Raw genomic sequence first — 17,998 nt, forward strand, 5'->3', positions numbered from 1 at the left:
CCATATCTTCCACCTATTTTCCTCCATCTCTGGCCAGGGCTCCCCATTGGTCAAACCTAGCTGGAGGTGAGAAGGCACAGAAACCCTGAAGATGTAATACTTACCAGTCAAGACAGAGCATATGAAAAGGGGTGGAGATGCATTTGCAGGGGCAAATGGGTGAGATTTGGTACAGCAAGTGAGTCTTTTTATCCTATATTTTGGATCTTTTGATTGTCTTGCTAAGCAGAATAAGTAGTGGCTGGAGGGACCAGAGCACTCTAATACCTGAGCAAACAGGGCCCCTGCGCAAGCTGGAGTGACTTCCTCCACAATATCTGAGACCCTTCCAGTGCTTGGCACCAGCTGGGACCAGCAGAGCCACCCAGGAAGGGTGCTCTGAGAGCAGATCGAGACCTGTGTGGGCCTGGTCTTTCTTTCTTTCCATCAGGGCACTTTTTGATGTTCTATTCCACACACAAATGGGCATCAGAAGCTCAGGGTAGCTCTGGGACTTGTGCTGTGGGATTGTCGCTAGTGATCCTCGCCAGACCCCAGTTCCAGGGTGGGGGCCGGACAAGTGGCTCACTCTGCTGACTAGTGTAGTCCTTTTACGGGATCACGTGAAATTGGGCCACCAGCATGGTGGTGACAGACTGACTTGATGTGACTCTCACTCAGGTTAGACACAGGATGAGTTCAGGACTCTGTTTTACTGCTGACCCTTGGCTCAAGCAGCATGTGTGGCCTCTCAATTGTCAAGGTTCCAATCAGGGTGCCACCTTCATCGCTAGAACTCATGAGTGGTGGGCATGGCAGAAGGCATCCTTTGGCTTGTGTATCCCCCACCTCTGGTACCCAGAGCAGTCTCCCACCCCCTCTGAAGGCTCCATGCCATATATTGGTCAGTGCCCCAGACCAGGCCACACCTGTCTGGCTGATAGACTTCAAGACCAATGCACTACAAGCCAATGGGTCCATGTCCGCTCTTATCTCTGGAACTGTGATGTGCTCTCAGGTCTGTCTGAGACTATGCCAGGTAAGGGTGACAATCCTTGCACAATGGGACCACTCTTCTCATTTCAATCACTGGCCTCTTGCCTGTCCTTCTCACTGGCGACACTGTGTGGAAGGCAAGGGTACAGGTGACACTGAAAGAGAGAACATTCTAAGAATACATTAAGGACTAAAGAGTTCAAGAGAAGATATGGTTGGAAAACGTTTTGTTCTATATTTAAGCTATAAAGCTCTGGATGGTAAATTTAACATCATCGTGAATAAATTATTGTTCTAATTTCCCTGCATAGATGGGGTAAGACTTACATTTGTGGGCTTCTCCAACAAAGCACAGAAACACTTTCTAAGTCACTGGAAGCCAACATTCACGGGCAGCACAATAGATAGCACAGTATTTAAAGTAATGATATAACCAGCATTAAATAAATGGTATTGAACAACTGCAGAGGCAAGAAGAGCTTTTGTTTCCCACATATAAAGAACCAGCATTACAACAGCACTGCTACCATTTGCTTGTGGTAAGAGATATGAAATTGTCCAGAAACTTTGTCAATAAAAAACAGGAAAAGATGATTCCCAGATCTGAACAGAAAGAAACGGTGCCTGGATACCACAAAGCATCGTTATTGAACCGATTAAACAATAAGAAATTACATAAGTACTTCTTCTCTCCCGTTTATTCTAAATCTTCATCAATAAAATACTATTCCTCCCACCGACCCATGACTTTTATAATGCATTTTAGTCTAGATGTGGATATAGACAAAGGATCCAAAAAAAATTATTTGCCTAGAAGGAGCTCTGTGGAGGACCCTAAGGAGCTTTCTCCCTTAGTGACCGGGAACAGGGGGCAAGGTTAATACTGATTACAAAGGGAGTAGATATAATGTTGATGTAATGAGATCACTGACCCAAAAGACTGAAAGCTGGGTTCATGTCTGGGCTCTACTTCTTACTAGCTGTGTGGCCTTTTTTTTTTTTTTTTTTAAATAAATTTATTTATTTTTGGCTGTGTTGGGGCTTCGTTGCTTTGTGCGGGCTTTCTCTAGTTGCGGTGAGCGGGGGTTACTCTTCATTGCGGTGCACGGGCTTCTCATTGCAGGGACTTCTCTTGTTGTGGAGCATGGGCTCTAGGCACGCAGGTTCAGTAGTTGTGGCTTGCAGGCTCTAGTTCAGGCTCAGTAATTGTGGCGCGTGGGCTTAGTTGCTCAGCGGCATGTGGGATCTTCCCGGGCCGGGGCTCGAACCCGTGTCCCTTGCATTGGCAGGCAGATTCTTAACTACTGTGCCACCAGGGGAGCCCTGTGTGGCCTTACTTTTTTCTCTTTTTTTTTTTGCAGTATGCGGGCCTCTCACTTTTGTGGCCTCTCCCGTTGCGGAGCACAGGCTCCAGACGCGCAGGCTCAGCGGCCATGGCTCACGGGCCCAGCCGCTCCGCGGCATGTGGGATCTTCCCGGACCGGGGCACGAACCCATGTCCCCTGCATCGGCAGGCGGACCCTCAACCACTGCGCCACCAGGGAAGCCCTGTGTGGCCTTTCAAAGTGAACTTGACATCACAAATTCTCAGCTTATTCATATATAAAACTGTAGTAATAATATGTGCCCTCCTTACCAAATAGGTTTAGTTTACTGACAACAGAAATTCATGTTTAAGAACAAACTTTGTAAACTTTACAGTGATTTGAAATAGGTATTTTGAAATAGCAAATTTTGTATAAAAACAACGAAAATTCTTTTCTCTTTAAAGTAATTCAACACTCTGTATGAACATTCTGTTTATTTTATTCTAATTAGTGAAAAAATAGTCTCTCTAAGGTCACCTTTTCCTTTCAGTGGTTCAAAGCAGCATTCATTAGGCCTCTTTATGTAATGGAACAGTCAAAATTGCATTAAAATTATTAAAAAGCCATTTCCCATCAAAGGCTATTTGATTTGGGCTTTCCAAACCACTGACAATTTCACTGTTGTGTGTTTTCAGCAGAACTATGCATTTAAAGCTTATATATAAGCTGAAATTCTCCCCCAGGATATCAAGAACACCACAACTTTCCTTTGGTGTCATTTGTGTTATCATTTTAATTATTTCTTGACATTTCAGAAGTGAAAGCTTTGGCCTCCACTCTCTATGACTTCAAAAGATGGATCCCATTAGATCAATAAGTGGGCCAAGGGACCGAGGGGGTAATTTATACTGCCATTGCCATTCAATTTTCTTTTAGCCTGGGGTCTCTTTTAAGCAGGAGAACACGAAGATGAAGTGCTGCTGTCTAAGCAGAAAGCCAAGTGGAGAAAAGACTGGGCTCTATTTTCATTATTTGGCTGAGAAAAATAAACCTCTCTTTGTCTATCTATGTCTCTAATTTATTACAGTTCTTCATTGCAAAGTATTTCCAAAGATTAAAGTCCACAGTCCATTTGTCATTGTAGAGTTAGAGTGTCTTAGCCCTTGTCTCCTTGCAACAAGTTTACCTGGTTTAGACCTCATGTCAAAAGTCATGAACACAGAGCCATGAACTTTGGAAGGGAAGTCAAGGGGTATTGATTTGGGGGATCCTAACCAACTTACCCCTAAGTTCTTGCATACTGTGAAATCAGCATGTGATATAAATGAGGGTGATGTACTACCACAATATCACAGATGTAAACAAACACACTACTGTGGTTTACTAATAGAAATAAAGTTCTCTCTGTTTCTGACCTCAGTCAGACCATTATTAGAAGGTTGTGAAATAGACTCATTTGGAGATACTGTAATTAAAAGTAAGAAAACCTAAGAAGTATTCAGAAGTCAAAAATGACTATAAGGTTAGGAAGATCCTTTGATGAAGGCCTGAAGGTCTACTTTGGGTTAATGGAGACATATGAAAGGGATTTAATAGTAGCCTTCGGGCTTCCCTGGTGGTGCAGTTGTTGGGAGTCCGCCTGCCGATGCAGGGGACGCGGGTTCGTGCCCTGGTGTGGGAGGATCCCATGTGCTGCGGAGCGGCTGGGTCCGTGAGCCATGGCTGCTGGGTGTGCGCGTCCGGAGCCTGTGCTCCGGAGCGCGAGAGGCCACAACAGTGAGAGGCCCACGTACCGCAAAAAAAAAAAAAAGAAAAAAAATAGTAGCCTTCAAATAAGAGAAGGTTTTTAACAGGAGGCAATAAGTTTTTTCCTTATCTTCCTGATAGGCCTTTATTACTTTGCTTGAATTTATTCTTTCCATCTTCTCGCCAACTCTCTGTTTTTTGCAACCTTAAAAGTCAGTTTCTTCTTAACCCTGAAGACATTCATTTCAAATTTATAACAAATTTAACTTGCCACCATGACATACGTAGGGCCTTATATATACAACTCCATCCCCATAATCTGTAATTTCTGTCCACTCAACCCACCTTTCAGTCACTGCTTCCTTCCACTCACTATCCTGTCCTTTCCTCTCAACTACTTAACATGACTCCTACCCCAGGGTCAATCATCTTGCCACAAGGACTTCCAGGCCCAACTGGCCCTCTAGTCTCTGTATCTCTGCTCTCCCACAGCTGGAGATATTTAATCCTTGCCTGAAGACCGTCTTAGTTGAACCTCCAGGTCTTCCTCACCAATTTATCCAGTTAGTAACAAGTTAGTCACGCTTTCATCCAAATACTTCTTGTTCCTTCCTCATTATGCTTAACTCTGGTTCGGGTTGTGGTAAGCATTTTCCTGCAGCAAGAGTCAGCATACCAGAGTGGTGAAAATATTCACACCCTGAATTTAAACAGTTTGCCCCTTGCTAGCTCTGTGACCTGGGACAAATTACTTAATCTCTCTAAATCTCTCTAAAGGAAAGATATTGGTAGCATCAATCTACAGAGGCAGACTTAACATGAAACTATCAAAGCTTAAGCTTTAGGGTTCTTCTCTTGCACAGGTTCCCTTCAAAGTCTTGGGAGGAAGAGCACTAGTAATGTGTTTTACTTAGTCATATCTTCTTGAAAATTTTGCAACAGTATGATATGTTTGATGTCTGTCTTCCTTTGTTGTAATTCCTGTCATTGTATGGTATACAGACTGGCCACAGACATTTCTGGGATCCAGGTACAGGGAAGTTTAGTTGGTCATATATTTAACTTGAGTGTAGAAAGATATAAGTACGTGTTTCACAATCACTTTGTCATGTATGATTAAATTTTACTTGCTTCCAGAAATATTTTTACTTTACTGCAGAGTATGGCATCAGAAGTATGTGGATACAGGAGGAAAATCGAGTTGTGAAATGTACAAATCCAGAAGATAATTTGCATAAAACTCTTCCAATTAGATTTATAAAATTTATATTAGAGGGTTCCAATCCTGTAGAGGGCTATTCAAAGGAGCATAGGAATATAGTCAGTAAGACAGCAAATACCAATATGAATGTACCATATGCTTTTTGCTAAATATCATTCAAAAAAGATATTTTGATATATATCATTCAACATAGATATTTCCAGAATTCCCGTGTCTGTAGGACACAAACCAATAGTAGCAGTACTAATACAGAAAGCAATTATATCTGTAACAAATATTAAAGAAATTTGATAGGGCTTTCCCCAAATTTTACAACCATCTTAAAAAGTTATATTACCAAGATCAATTTTCAGCTTAATAAAAATTGATAATGAGTGTCTAACTCATTATCAATAATGAGTTATGAAGTTGAAAGAAGCTTTTCTAAGTAAGCAATAGTTTAAAAAAGAAAACAAACTTTGACAAACGCTGCTAGAGAAAATTTTCTATTCTCTGTATCTGTTATCTATTGCCTGGATAATGCTGTGTGCCAACTGCAAAATCTCAGTGGCATTCACGGATAAGCATTATTGTTCATGAGACTGGAGGAAGATGGGGGTTGACCAGATGGCTCTCTTGATCTTAGCTTCATTTCTTCATATGTTTGGGGATCAGCTAACTGTAGGCTGATCTAGGCTGGCTTTTGGCTATGACAACCACGGTGATGAGGCTCTGCTTCACGTCTCTCATCCTCCAGCAGGCTGGTCTCATTGTAAAGGTAGAGGTGCAAGACAAAGGAAGCTCAATTGTGCAAGTGCTTTTCAAGTCTTTTCCTGCTTCCAATTTGTTAACATCCCACTGACCAAATCAAGTTACATGGTTAAGCCCAAAGTCAAAGTGGTAGGGCATTACAAAGTTATGTGACAAAGGTGTGAATATAAGCAGTAGTGAAAATGGGGGCCATTTTAAAAATTGATTCATTTAAATATAAACATTATAAAATGCTTCAAAGGTATGGTGCAATCACTTCTGACATTCCCAGATTTATTTTGCAAAGTACTAATTACATAGAGTCACAGTAGAAAATGATTATAGATATGAGATTTTAAAATTAGGATTTAGAAATAATATACATTGACTTTTAAACATTAGATATTACACAAATTACCCCCTTCCTGATAAAAATTTACCATCAAAATTTACCATTCTGTTTTATTTATTGTGTTACTTACAGTCTTACCTTTAAACTGAAGAGATAGTACATGTGTAGAGGCATTTGAGGGATGTACAGATGTCATCAATGTTATTAACAGAACTTTATTATTATTTATTATTAGTGGTTAGCATTATTGTGGTAATTATTTTTCATTTCTTACTATGTAATAGCAGAAAGTAGAATGAGCTAAAAGGTGGAAGGGGGAAGATGAATAGCTGAACTGATATGTTAGGGCTGGGATGTTGAGAAAGGTGCTTGCCTCAACAAGCAGCCAAAGTGTGGCGTGATGTTACTAGACTGAACACAGAAGCCACCATCACCCTTTACTCCAGGACTTGAGGGGGAGCTGGTTGCACTGAGGGAATTACCAGAGGCAGCTCTCCTTCTCACCGGCATGTAACCAATAGCTCTCCATTTGAATCCAGCCCCTTCTAACCTGATCTCCAAAGTGCAAAAAGAGTGTATTTTCCTAAAGCACAAATATGATTATATTACTCCCTAGTTTTTATGGTTATTGCAGTGGCCTCCACATTGAAACTCATTAGTGCTCCCTGTTCAGACAGGGACTCACATCTCTAGTCTCAATTCTTAGCACACCTCTTTATTCTATTTTTAAAACAAACAAAAGCCAACAGATCAAACAAGGAGAGAAAAGGTGTTTTCCAACCCCTAATTGTCCTGCAGTGTCTTCTTCTGGTCACTTGGGCATACCATGCGCTCTGCATGAAAAAGTTTCCCTCTGACCCCCCACCCCCACCCAGCCCTGCACCCAACATAAGCATATATTTCCTTCCCTCTCCTGCCTTTCCTATTCTTCCTTCAGGGCTGAACTCAGATCATACTTTCTCCAGAAAGTCTTCCTGGAAAGCAGCCTTCCTCAAACTTGCTTAGTGTCTATCCTCTGGGAGCTCATAGACCTGTGCATTTAACCCATCGTAGCCTTTATCACTCTGCACTGAAATTGTCTCTATATGTGCCTGTTTCTCTTCTAGATGCAAGACTCTTATGGCCAGGGATTGTGCCCTGCTCAGGATGGTAACCCAAACCCAAGCTTAGCATAGTGCCTGACACAAGAGAGGGACCAAATATTTGTTGTTTTAAACTAAGCATCAGTGGAGAAAAATAGGGATAATTACATTCTTATATTATTGTAACCAGAGATCTTCTGAATGTAGTCGAAAGAATCAGCGCTACTCTCAACCCTTCTTGCTTAGTCATCTGTTCTTTCAGTTTTGTCAAATAAGGACAAAATGCCTCCAATATTCTAAAGATAAGGGAACAAACATTGTGCCTTTTCATGCCTGAGGACACAGTGACTCATAACAGGATGCTAGTGTATGCTGGAAACACCATCTCTCTGTACTGTTAAACCCACTGTCCTTTACAATCAGCTGTGTTTATCTCCAGATGTGTTCTTTTGCTATAAGTCATCAATGTATAGCCTGAGCTGGGAAGCACATTTATTCTCTCAGGCTACCTGCTACTGGAATAGATCATGTTCAGGGAATTCTTCTGTAGCTGATCTCAGTATTTGTCTAGATCTAGGCTTTAAATAATTAAAAAAATTAGAACATGTGTGTGTGTGTAGGAAAAAGAGGGTGTGTGTGTGTGTGAGTGAGTAAGAGAGATGTAAAGAGGCAAAAAATAAAAAAAAATATGCCTTCTATCATAGCAATAGGAAAAAATCTATTATCTTGGATTTAAGGTTAGGAGTGTGTTCCCATTTTTCATTGCTGGGTAAGGAATCACCTCAAAACAAGTATCTCCTTGACTGCAAACGGGGTTGTACATCTTTCTATTGTTATGCTAACTAGCTGTATTTCTTACAGTACTCAACTTTTGGTTTCAGGACCCATTTACACATTTAAAAATATTGAGGATCTCAAAGCTTTTGTTTATGTGGATCATATCTTCTGATATTTTTACCATATTACAAATTAAAACTAAGAAGTCTTAAAATAGGCACTTATTAATGAATTGAAAAAACCTATTATATGTTTTCAAATATAAAATTTTAATGAAAAATAATTGCTTCTAAAACCAAAAATAATTTGAGAGGAGTGGCATTGTTTTATATTTTTACAGCTTTAATCTGAAACTTGTTAGAAGAGAACTGGATTCTCGTATTTGCTTTGGTACGCAATCCATTACAACGTGTTGTTTTAGTTGAATTATAAGAAGAAAATTCAGTATCTCACATATGTGTAGCTGGAAAAGGAAGAATATTTTAATAGCCCTTTCTGAAAATTGTAGGTTGTTTTTTTTTGATACTGCACAAAACTCACCAAGTGGCTACTTCTTAAAGGTTACTTTGAAAACAGAATCTGAAACCATAGTAATGAAATTTTGGTGTTCTTTTCAGTAAAATCCATTGGCATTTCTAGGACTTTCAATATATTTTTCTACCCATGCATGATTTTAAAATATCATGCCTAGAGCTTCCCTGGTGGTGCAGTTGTTGAGAGTCCGCCTGCCGATGCAGGGGACACGGGTTTGTGCCCCGGTCCAGGAGGATCCCACATGCCGCGGAGCGGCTGGGCCCGTGAGCCATGGTCGCTGCACCTGCCCGTCCGGAGCCTGTGCTCTGCAACGGGAGAGGCCACAACAGTGAGAGGCCTGCGTACCACAAAAAAAAAAAAAAAAAAAAAAAAAAAAATCATGCCTAAGCCACTTAGAAAATATTAACTCGCTGAGTTATTTAAAACTTCCAAACATTATCACATTTCATTACAAAGTATCAAAAACTCAAATTTGTTAATATTATCACCAACCTCATCAGAAAAGTGTTGAAGAACTGGCAAGTGGTCAAGTTTACCATAGTAGTTACACATTTTCCAGTATTCTGATTTTTCACTTGAAAACTCAGATTTTTGTCACTGGCAACAAATATAATTGTTTTCATTAAAGTGAGAGCTTACTCAGTTCAGTTTCAAGAAAATGTCTTCCAAATACCTAAGTTCGAATAACCATAATTTGTCAATTCCTTCAAGTATAATGTTGTTCCATGAAAAAAAATGGCGAGTTCCTCTTGCAGTTTAAACAATCACAAAGTGCTTTCTCGAGGTACTATTATACTTCAGTATTCAGCAAAAGTGCTTTTTTGTTTTTGTTTTTCTTTTGCGGTACGCAGACCTCTCACTGTTGTGGCCTCTCCCGTTGCGGAGCACAGGCTCCGGACGCGCAGGCTCAGCGGCCATGGCTCACGGGCCCAGCCCCTCCGCAGCATGTGGGATCTTCCCGGACCGGGGCACGAACCCGTGTCCCCTGCACCGGCAGGCGGACTCTCAACCACTGTACCACCAGGGAAGCCCAAGTGCTTTGTTCATACTTCTTATTTTGTCACACAGCAAACTAACAAGGTGTGTCCTCAAGGACTGAGATTTAGTAAAATTGATAACATAATGTTACTGCTTCATCAAGAACATTCTTCATTAAAATTGGCCTTGTTGTTTTGTGTTGTTTTATTTTGTTTTGTTTACCATGAGTGCACAGTGGTGAAAAACAGTGATCACAAGTTTGGTGCTGCTGTCTTGGTTTACGCTAAAGCGCCAGTAGTTTGCTCACCATTGCTTTTGTACAATGTCAACACAGAGGGGTTAGTATCCAAAAATATAAACTCATACAACTCAATAGCGAAAAAGCAATCCAATTAAAAAATGGGCAGAAAATCTGAATAGACATTTTTACAAAGAAGACATACAGATGGCCAATGGGCACATGAAAAATGCTCACCATCACTAATCATCAGGGAAATGCAAATCAAAACCACAAAAAGATATCACCTTATACCTGTCAGAATGGCTATCATTAAGAGGACAGGAACTAACAAGTGTTGGCAAGGACTGGAGGACATTATGCACTGTTGGTGGGAAGGGAAGTTAGTACAGCCACTATGGAAAACCGTATGGAAGTTCCTCAAAAAATTAAAAGTAGAACTAGCATATGATCCAGCAATTACACTTCTGGGTATTTCATTCAAAAAAATGGAAACACTAATTGGAAAAGATATATGTACTCCCATGTTTATTGCAGCATTATTTACAATAGCCAATATATGGAAACAACCTAAGTGTCCATTGATGAATGAATGGATAAAGATGTGATAGATACACACACACACACACACACACACACACACAGGAATATTATTCAACCATAAAAAAAGAATGAAGTTTTGCCATTTGTGCAAACTTAGATGGACCTCAAGGGCATTATGCTAAGTGCAATAAGTCAGGCATGGAAAGACAAATACTGTATGATCTCTCTTGTATGTGGAGTCTAAAAAATATATTAAAATTTTTACATAAAACAAGTTTGTAGATACAGAGTAGAGAACAGATTGGTGTTTGCCATAGTCAGGGGATGAGAGATGGGAGAAATGGGTGAAGAGAGGGAAAAAAGGATTTGATTCTAGAGACATTGCTTTATTAAACTTTGTCTACCTTCTCCATACTTCTAAATAGAAAACAAATATGAGTTAATGCCTGACCCTGAGATTCCATCACAACTCTCACTGAAAATGTCACCTTAGAGTTTGGCACTTGTGTAGTTTTATTTATTACTTCTGATTTGGATTCCTTGCTAAAAATTTATTTTAACAATATGTCATTTTACCAATATGTTTCACCATATAATAATTAAAATATACTCCCTAATGATGGAGAGTACAATTTTTTAAATCCTAAAAAGTGAAAATGAAAACTCACTGCTAGTGTTTATAAAGAACAGAGTAGTTTTAAGTGCATTATTGCCATACGACACATGAGAGAGAAATATGTCGATGATACAATTGTAAGTAATGAGATCTTCAACTGTCAACCAGTCTGACCTAGCAAGGTACTTCTATCTGTCATAACTAAAAATTCCTGATGGTAGAGCTTGATCTTGGGTCTTGCCAAAGCCTTATTCGGACTTGGGAGAAGTGCATTTACCCCACTCCAGCTGTGGTTAGCTTCCCTGTCTCACTTAAAAAGGTTAAAAAAAAAAAATTGAAGAAGCACTTATGAAGGTCACAGCCTGAAGCACTGGCTCACTAAAAAACTGAGATTTAATCATAAGATTATAGAACACTTCCCCTTACCAATATCTTATCATCACATCAACAGGGCTCCAGAATAATAACAACTGGAAGAGCTGCAAGGCTCAGACTTGATTTAAGAAGGAATTTCTAGGAGAGCCCAAAAAAACAGGGGGACAAAAACAAATACACTAGAGGAATTTAAACCCTCTGCCACCTACAGTTACAGAAAACATTAAATATAACCCAAGTCCTAACTGTATTATGAAACCACACAATAAAGGCCTTTAGCTCAGTTCTTATTGCCCAGTGAATCACTACTCTAAGCATGTCTTTCAACAAAAAATAAAAAGGCAAGTTAAAAGGCACAGTCTAAAGAGACAAAGGAATCATCAGAACCAGACTCAGATATGACACAGATGCTGTAATTATCAGAGAGAGAATTTAACTAATTATTAATATGTTAAGCATTCTAATGGAAAATGTAGACAACATTCAAGAATAAATGGCTAATGTAAGTAGACAGGCAGAAACTCTAAGAAAGAATCAAAAGGATATGCTAGAAAAAAAACTGTAACAGAAACAAAGAATGGATTTGATGGGTTCGGTTCATCATTAGACTGGACCTGGCCATGGGAAGAATCAGTGAGTTTCAAGACATATCAATTGAAACTTGCTAAAGTGAAATGCAGAGAAAAAAGATTGGGGAAAAAAACCCATACAAACAAACCCTGGAACATTCAAGAACAGTGGGACAATTTTTGAAGATGTAATACGTTTATAATTGGAATACCAAAAAGAAAAGAGTGAACAGAAGAAATATTTGAAATAAAAATGGTCAATAATTTTCCAAAATGAATGACAGACACCAAACCATAGACCCAGGAAGCTCAGAGAATATCAAGAAGGATAAATACCAAAAAGAAACAAAACCCAAAACAAACCTCACATAAGCATATCATATTCAAATAGCAGACAGCCAAAGCCAAAGAGAAAGCCTTGAAAAAACCAGAGGAGAGAATCGGGAAGATGGCGGAAGAGTAAGACGCGGAGTTCACCTGCCTCCCCACAGATACACCAGAAATACAACTACACGTGGAACAACTCCTACAGAACACCTACTGAACGCTGGCAGAAGACCTCAGACCTCCCAAAAGGCAAGAAACTCCCCACGTACCTGGGTAGGGCAAAAGAAAAAAGAATAAACAGAGACAAAAGGATAGGGACGGGACCTGCACCAGTGGGAGGGAGCTGTGAAGGAGGAAAGGTTCCCACACACTAGGAAGCCCCTTCACAGGCTGAGACCGCGGGTGGCGGAGGGGGAAAGCTTCGGAGCCGCGGAGGAGAGCACAGCAACAGGGGTGCGGAGGGCAAAGCGGAGAGATTCCCGCACAGAGGTTCAGGGCCGACCGTCACTCACCAGCCCGAGAGGCTTGTCTGCTCACCCGCTGGGGCGGGCGGGGGCTGGGACCTGCAGCTCGGGCTTCGGTCGGAGCACAGGGAGAGGACTGGGGTTGGCGGCATGGACACAGCCTGTAGGGGGTTAGTGTGCTACGGCTAGCTGGGAGGGAGTCCGGGGAAAAGTCTGGAGCTGCCGGAGGCAAGAGACTTTTTCTTCCCTCTTTATTTCTTGGTGTGTGAGGAGAGGGGATTAAGAGCCCTGCTTAAAGGAGCTCCAGAGACGGGCGCGAGCCACGGCTAACAGCGCAGACCCCAAAGACGGGCATGAGACGCTAAGGCTGCTGCTGCCGCCACCAAGAAGCCTATGTGCGAGCACAGGTCACTATCCACACCCCTCTTCCGGGGAGCATGTGCAGCCCGCCACTGTCAGGGTCCCGTAATCCAGGGACAAATCCCCCGGGAGAACACACGGCGCGCCTCAGGCTGGTGCAACGTCCCGCCGGCCTCTGCCACTGCAGGCCCGCCCTGCATCCGCATCCCTCCCTCCCCCCGGCCTGAGTGAGCCAGAGCCCCCGAAGCAGCGGCTCCTTTAACCCCGTCCTGTCTGAGCAAAAAACAGACGCCCTCCGGCGACCTACACACAGGGGCGGGGCCAAATCCAAAGCTGAGCCCCGGGAGCTGTGCGAACAAAGAAGAGAAAGGGAAATCTCTCTCAGCAGCCTCAGAAGCAGCAGATTAAAGCTCCACAATCAACTTGATGTACCCTGCATCTGTGGAATACATGAATAGACAACGAGTCATCCCAAATTGAGGAGGTGGACTTTGAGAGCAAGATTTATGATTTTTTCCCCTTTTCCTCTTTTTGTGAGTGTGTATGTGTATGCTTCTGTGTGAGATTTTGTCTGTATAGCTTTGCTTTCACCATTTGTCCTAGGGTTCTATCCGTCTGTCTTTTTTTTTTTTAAACTTTTTTCTTAATAATTATTTTTTATTTTAATAACTTTATTTTATTTTATCTTACTTTATTTGATTTTATCCCGTTCCTCCCTTCCTTCCCTCCTTCCTTTCTTTCTTTCTTTCTTTTACTTTTGCTCCCTTTTATTCTGAGCCGTGTGGATGAAAGGCTCTTGGTGCTGCAGCCAGGAGTCAGTGCTGTGCCTCTGAGGTGGGAGAGCCAAATTCAGGACACTGGTCCACAAGAGACCTCCCAGCTCCACATAATATCAAATGGCGAAAATCTCCCAGAGATCTCCATCTCAACACCAGCACCCAGCTTCACTCAACGACCAGCAAGCTACAGTGCTGGACACCCTATGCCAAACAACTAGCAAGATAGGAACACAGCCCCGTCCATTAGCAGAGAGGCTGCCTAAAATCATAGTAAGTCCACAGACACCCCAAAATACACCACCAGACGTGGACCTGCCCACCAGAAAGACAAGATCCAGCCTCATCCACCAGAAGACAGGCACTAGTCCCCTTAACCAGGAAACCTACACAACCCACTGAACCAACTTTAGCCACTGGGGACAGACACCAAAAACAATGGGAACTGTGAACCTGCAGCCTGCAAAAAGTAGACCCCAAACAGAGTAAGATAAGCAAAATGAGAAGACAGAAAAACACACAGCAGATGAAGGAGCTAGATAAAACCCCACAAGACCTAACAAATGAAGAGGAAATAGGCAATCTACCTGAAAAAGAATTCAGAATAATGATAGTAAAGATGATCCAAAATCTTGGAAATAGAATAGAGAAAATGCAAGAAACATTTAACAAGGACCTAGAAGAACTAAAGGTGAAATAAGCAATGAAGAACAACACAATAAATGAAATTAAAAATACTCTTGATGGGATCAATAACAGAATAACTGAGGCAGAAGAACGGATAATTGACCTAGAAGATAAAATAGTGGAAATAACTACTGCAGAGCAGAATAAAGGAAAGAGAATGAAAAGAACTGAGGACAGTCTCAGAGAACTCTGGGACAACATTAAACACATCGACATTCGAATTATAGGGGTTCCAGAAGAAGAAGACAAAAAGAAAGGGACTGAGAAAATATTTGAAGAGGTTATAGTTGAAAATTTCCCTAATATGGGAAAGAAAATAGTTAATCAAGTCCAGGAAGCACAGAGAGTCCCATACAGGATAAATCCAAGGAGAAACATGCCAAGACACATATTAATCAAACTGTCACAAATTAAATACAAAGAAGACATATTAAAAGCAGCAAGGGGAAAACAACAAATAACACACAAGGGAATCCCCATAAGGTTAATGGCTGATCTTTCAGCAGAAACTCTGCAAGCCAGAAGGGACTGGTAGGACATATTTAAAGTGATGAAGGAGAAAAACCTGCAACCAAGGTTACTCTACGCAGCAAGGATCTCATTCAGATTTGATGGAGAAATTAAAACCTTTACAGACAAGCAAAAGCTGAGAGAGTTCAGCACCACCAAACCAGCTTTACAACAAATGCTAAAGGAACTACTCTAGGCAAGAAACATAAGAGAAGGAAAAGATCTACAATAACAAACCCAAAACAATTAAGAAAATGGGAATAGGAACATACATATCGATAATTACCTTAAATGTAAATGGATTAAATGCTCCCAACAAGAGACACAGACTGACTGAATGGATACAAAAACAAGACCCATATATATGTTGTCTACAAGAGACCCACTTAAGACCTAGAGACACATACAGACTGAAAGTAAGGGGATGGAAAAAGATATTCCATGCAAATGGAAACCAAAAGAAAGCTGGAGTAGTAATTCTCATAACAGATAAAATAGACTTTAAAATAAAGACTATTAGGAGAGACAAAGAAGGAAACTACATAATGATCAAGGGATTGATCAAAGAAGAAGATATAACAATTGTAAATATTTACGCACCCAACATAGGAGCATCTCAATACATAAGGCAAATACTAAGAGCCATAAAAGGGGAAATCGACAGTAACAAAATCATAGTAGGGGACTTTAACACCCCACTTTCACCAATGGACAGATCATCCAAAATGAAAATAAATAAAGAAACACAAGCTTTAAATGATACATTAAAAAAGATGGACTTAATTTATATTTATAGGACATTCCATCCAAAAACAACAGAATACATATTTTTCTCAAGTGCTCATGGAGCATTCTCCAGGATAGATCATATCTTGGGTCACAAATCAAGACTTGGTAAATTTAAGAAAATTGAAATTGTATCAAGTAATTTTCCGACCACAACGCTATGAGACTAGATATCAATTACAGGTAAAGATCTGTAAAAAATACAAATACATGGAGGCTAAACAATACACTACCTAATAGCAAAGTGATCACTGAAGAAATCAAAGAGGAAATCAAAAAATACCTAGAAACAAATGACAATGGAGACACTACGACCCAAAACCTATGGGATGCAGCAAAAGCAGTTCTAAGAGGGAGGTTTATAGCAATACAATCCTACCTTAAGAAACAGGAAACATCTCGAATAAACAACCTTAACTTGCATCTAAAGCAATTAGAGAAAGAAGAACAAAAAAACCCCAAAGTTAGCAGAAGGAAAGAAATCATAAAGATCAGATCAGAAATAAATGAAAAAGAAATGAAGGAAATAATAGCAAAGATCAATAAAACTAAAAGCTGGTTCCTTGAGAAGATAAACAAAGTTGATAAACCATTAGCCAGACTCATCAAGAAAAAAAGGGAGAAGACTCAAATCAATAGAATTAGAAATGAAAAAGGAGAAGTAACAACTGACACTGCAGAAATACAAAAGATCATAAGAGATTACTACAGGCAACTCTATGCCAATAAAATGGACAACCTGGAAGAAATGGACAAATTCTTAGAAATGCACAACCTACCAAGACTGAATCAGGAAGAAATAGAAAATATGAACAGACCAATCACAAGCACTGAAATTGAAACTGTGATTAAAAATCTTCCAACAAACAAAAGCCCAGGACCAGATGGCTTCACAGGCGAATTCTATCAAATATTTAGAGAAGAGCTAACACCTATCCTTCTCAAACTCTTCCAAACTATAGCAGAGGGAGGAACACTCCCAAACTCATTCTACGAGGCCATCATCACCCTGATACCAAAACCAGACAAGGATGTCACAAAGAAAGAAAACTACAGGCCAATATCACTGATGAGCATAGATGCAAAAATCCTCAACAAAATACCAGCAAACAGAATCCAACAGCACATTAAAAGGATAATACACCATGATCAAGTGGGGTTTATTCTAGGAACACAAGGATTCTTCAGTATATGCAAATCAATCAACGTGATACACCATATTAATAAATTGAAGAAGAAAAACCATACGATCATCTCAATAGATGCAGAGAAAGCATTTGACAAAATTCAACACCCATTTGTGATAAAAACCCTGCAGAAAGTAGATATAGAGGGAACTTTCCTCAACATAACTATTTAAGGTAATAACATTAACAAAGTATTTGATGATTATAACATATAGATAAGAAAATTAATGACACCAATGTCATAAGAGATGGAAGGTAAGAATTGGGAATAACCTGTTATAAGGTACCTTCCCTACCTGTGAAGTGGTATAGTGTTTTTACACTGAGAATATTTGTAAATGCATATTGCAAACTCCAAGGCAACCACTGAAATTTTTAGAAAGAACTATAATTGATATACCATGACATTAAATACAATGGAATTATGTAAAATGCTCAATTAAAACCAGAAAAGGCAGAAAAAGGAGGAAAGGAAACAAAGAACAAGTACAATGAAATAAAAAATAATTACAAACGTGATAGGTATTTATCCAACTATATCAATACTCACTTTAAATGTGAATGGTCTAAATTTACCAATTAAAAGTCAGAGATTCTTGTAATGGATAAAAAAATAAAACTCAATTATATGTTGTCTACAAGAAACTCACTTAATATAAGGACTCAGGTAAGTTAAGAGTAAAAGCATGGATAAGGCTATTCAGACTAAATCAAGACATTAGTCTTACATTTAATTAATTAATTAATTAATAATTTTGAAAAGTTTCTCTTCCTCCTTCCCCTCTCCATTTCAGGATCATGAAGGAAAAGGAATATGGTCATGTCTTTTATTTCCTGGTGCTCTATCTGCTTTTCTCT

The 17,998-nt window shown here is 40.0% G+C and overlaps 1 protein-coding gene and 1 long non-coding RNA gene across 2 annotated transcripts in view; one reads left to right on the plus strand and one right to left on the minus strand.

Moving 5' to 3' along the window:
* Positions 1–13,829, plus strand: part of LOC125964338 (uncharacterized) — an 86,908-nt gene extending 73,079 nt beyond the window's left edge. The window contains exon 2 of the long non-coding RNA XR_007477275.1: positions 13,679–13,829. This is a non-coding gene — a long non-coding RNA (uncharacterized LOC125964338). The remainder of the gene's footprint in view (positions 1–13,678) is intronic.
* Positions 1–17,998, minus strand: part of QRFPR (pyroglutamylated RFamide peptide receptor) — a 78,391-nt gene that overhangs the window by 5,574 nt on the left and 54,819 nt on the right. The gene's annotated exons all lie outside the window — the stretch shown is intronic.

This window comes from Orcinus orca, chromosome 4 (genome assembly GCF_937001465.1).
Source record: "Orcinus orca chromosome 4, mOrcOrc1.1, whole genome shotgun sequence".
NCBI classification, from domain to species: domain Eukaryota; kingdom Metazoa; phylum Chordata; class Mammalia; order Artiodactyla; family Delphinidae; genus Orcinus; species Orcinus orca.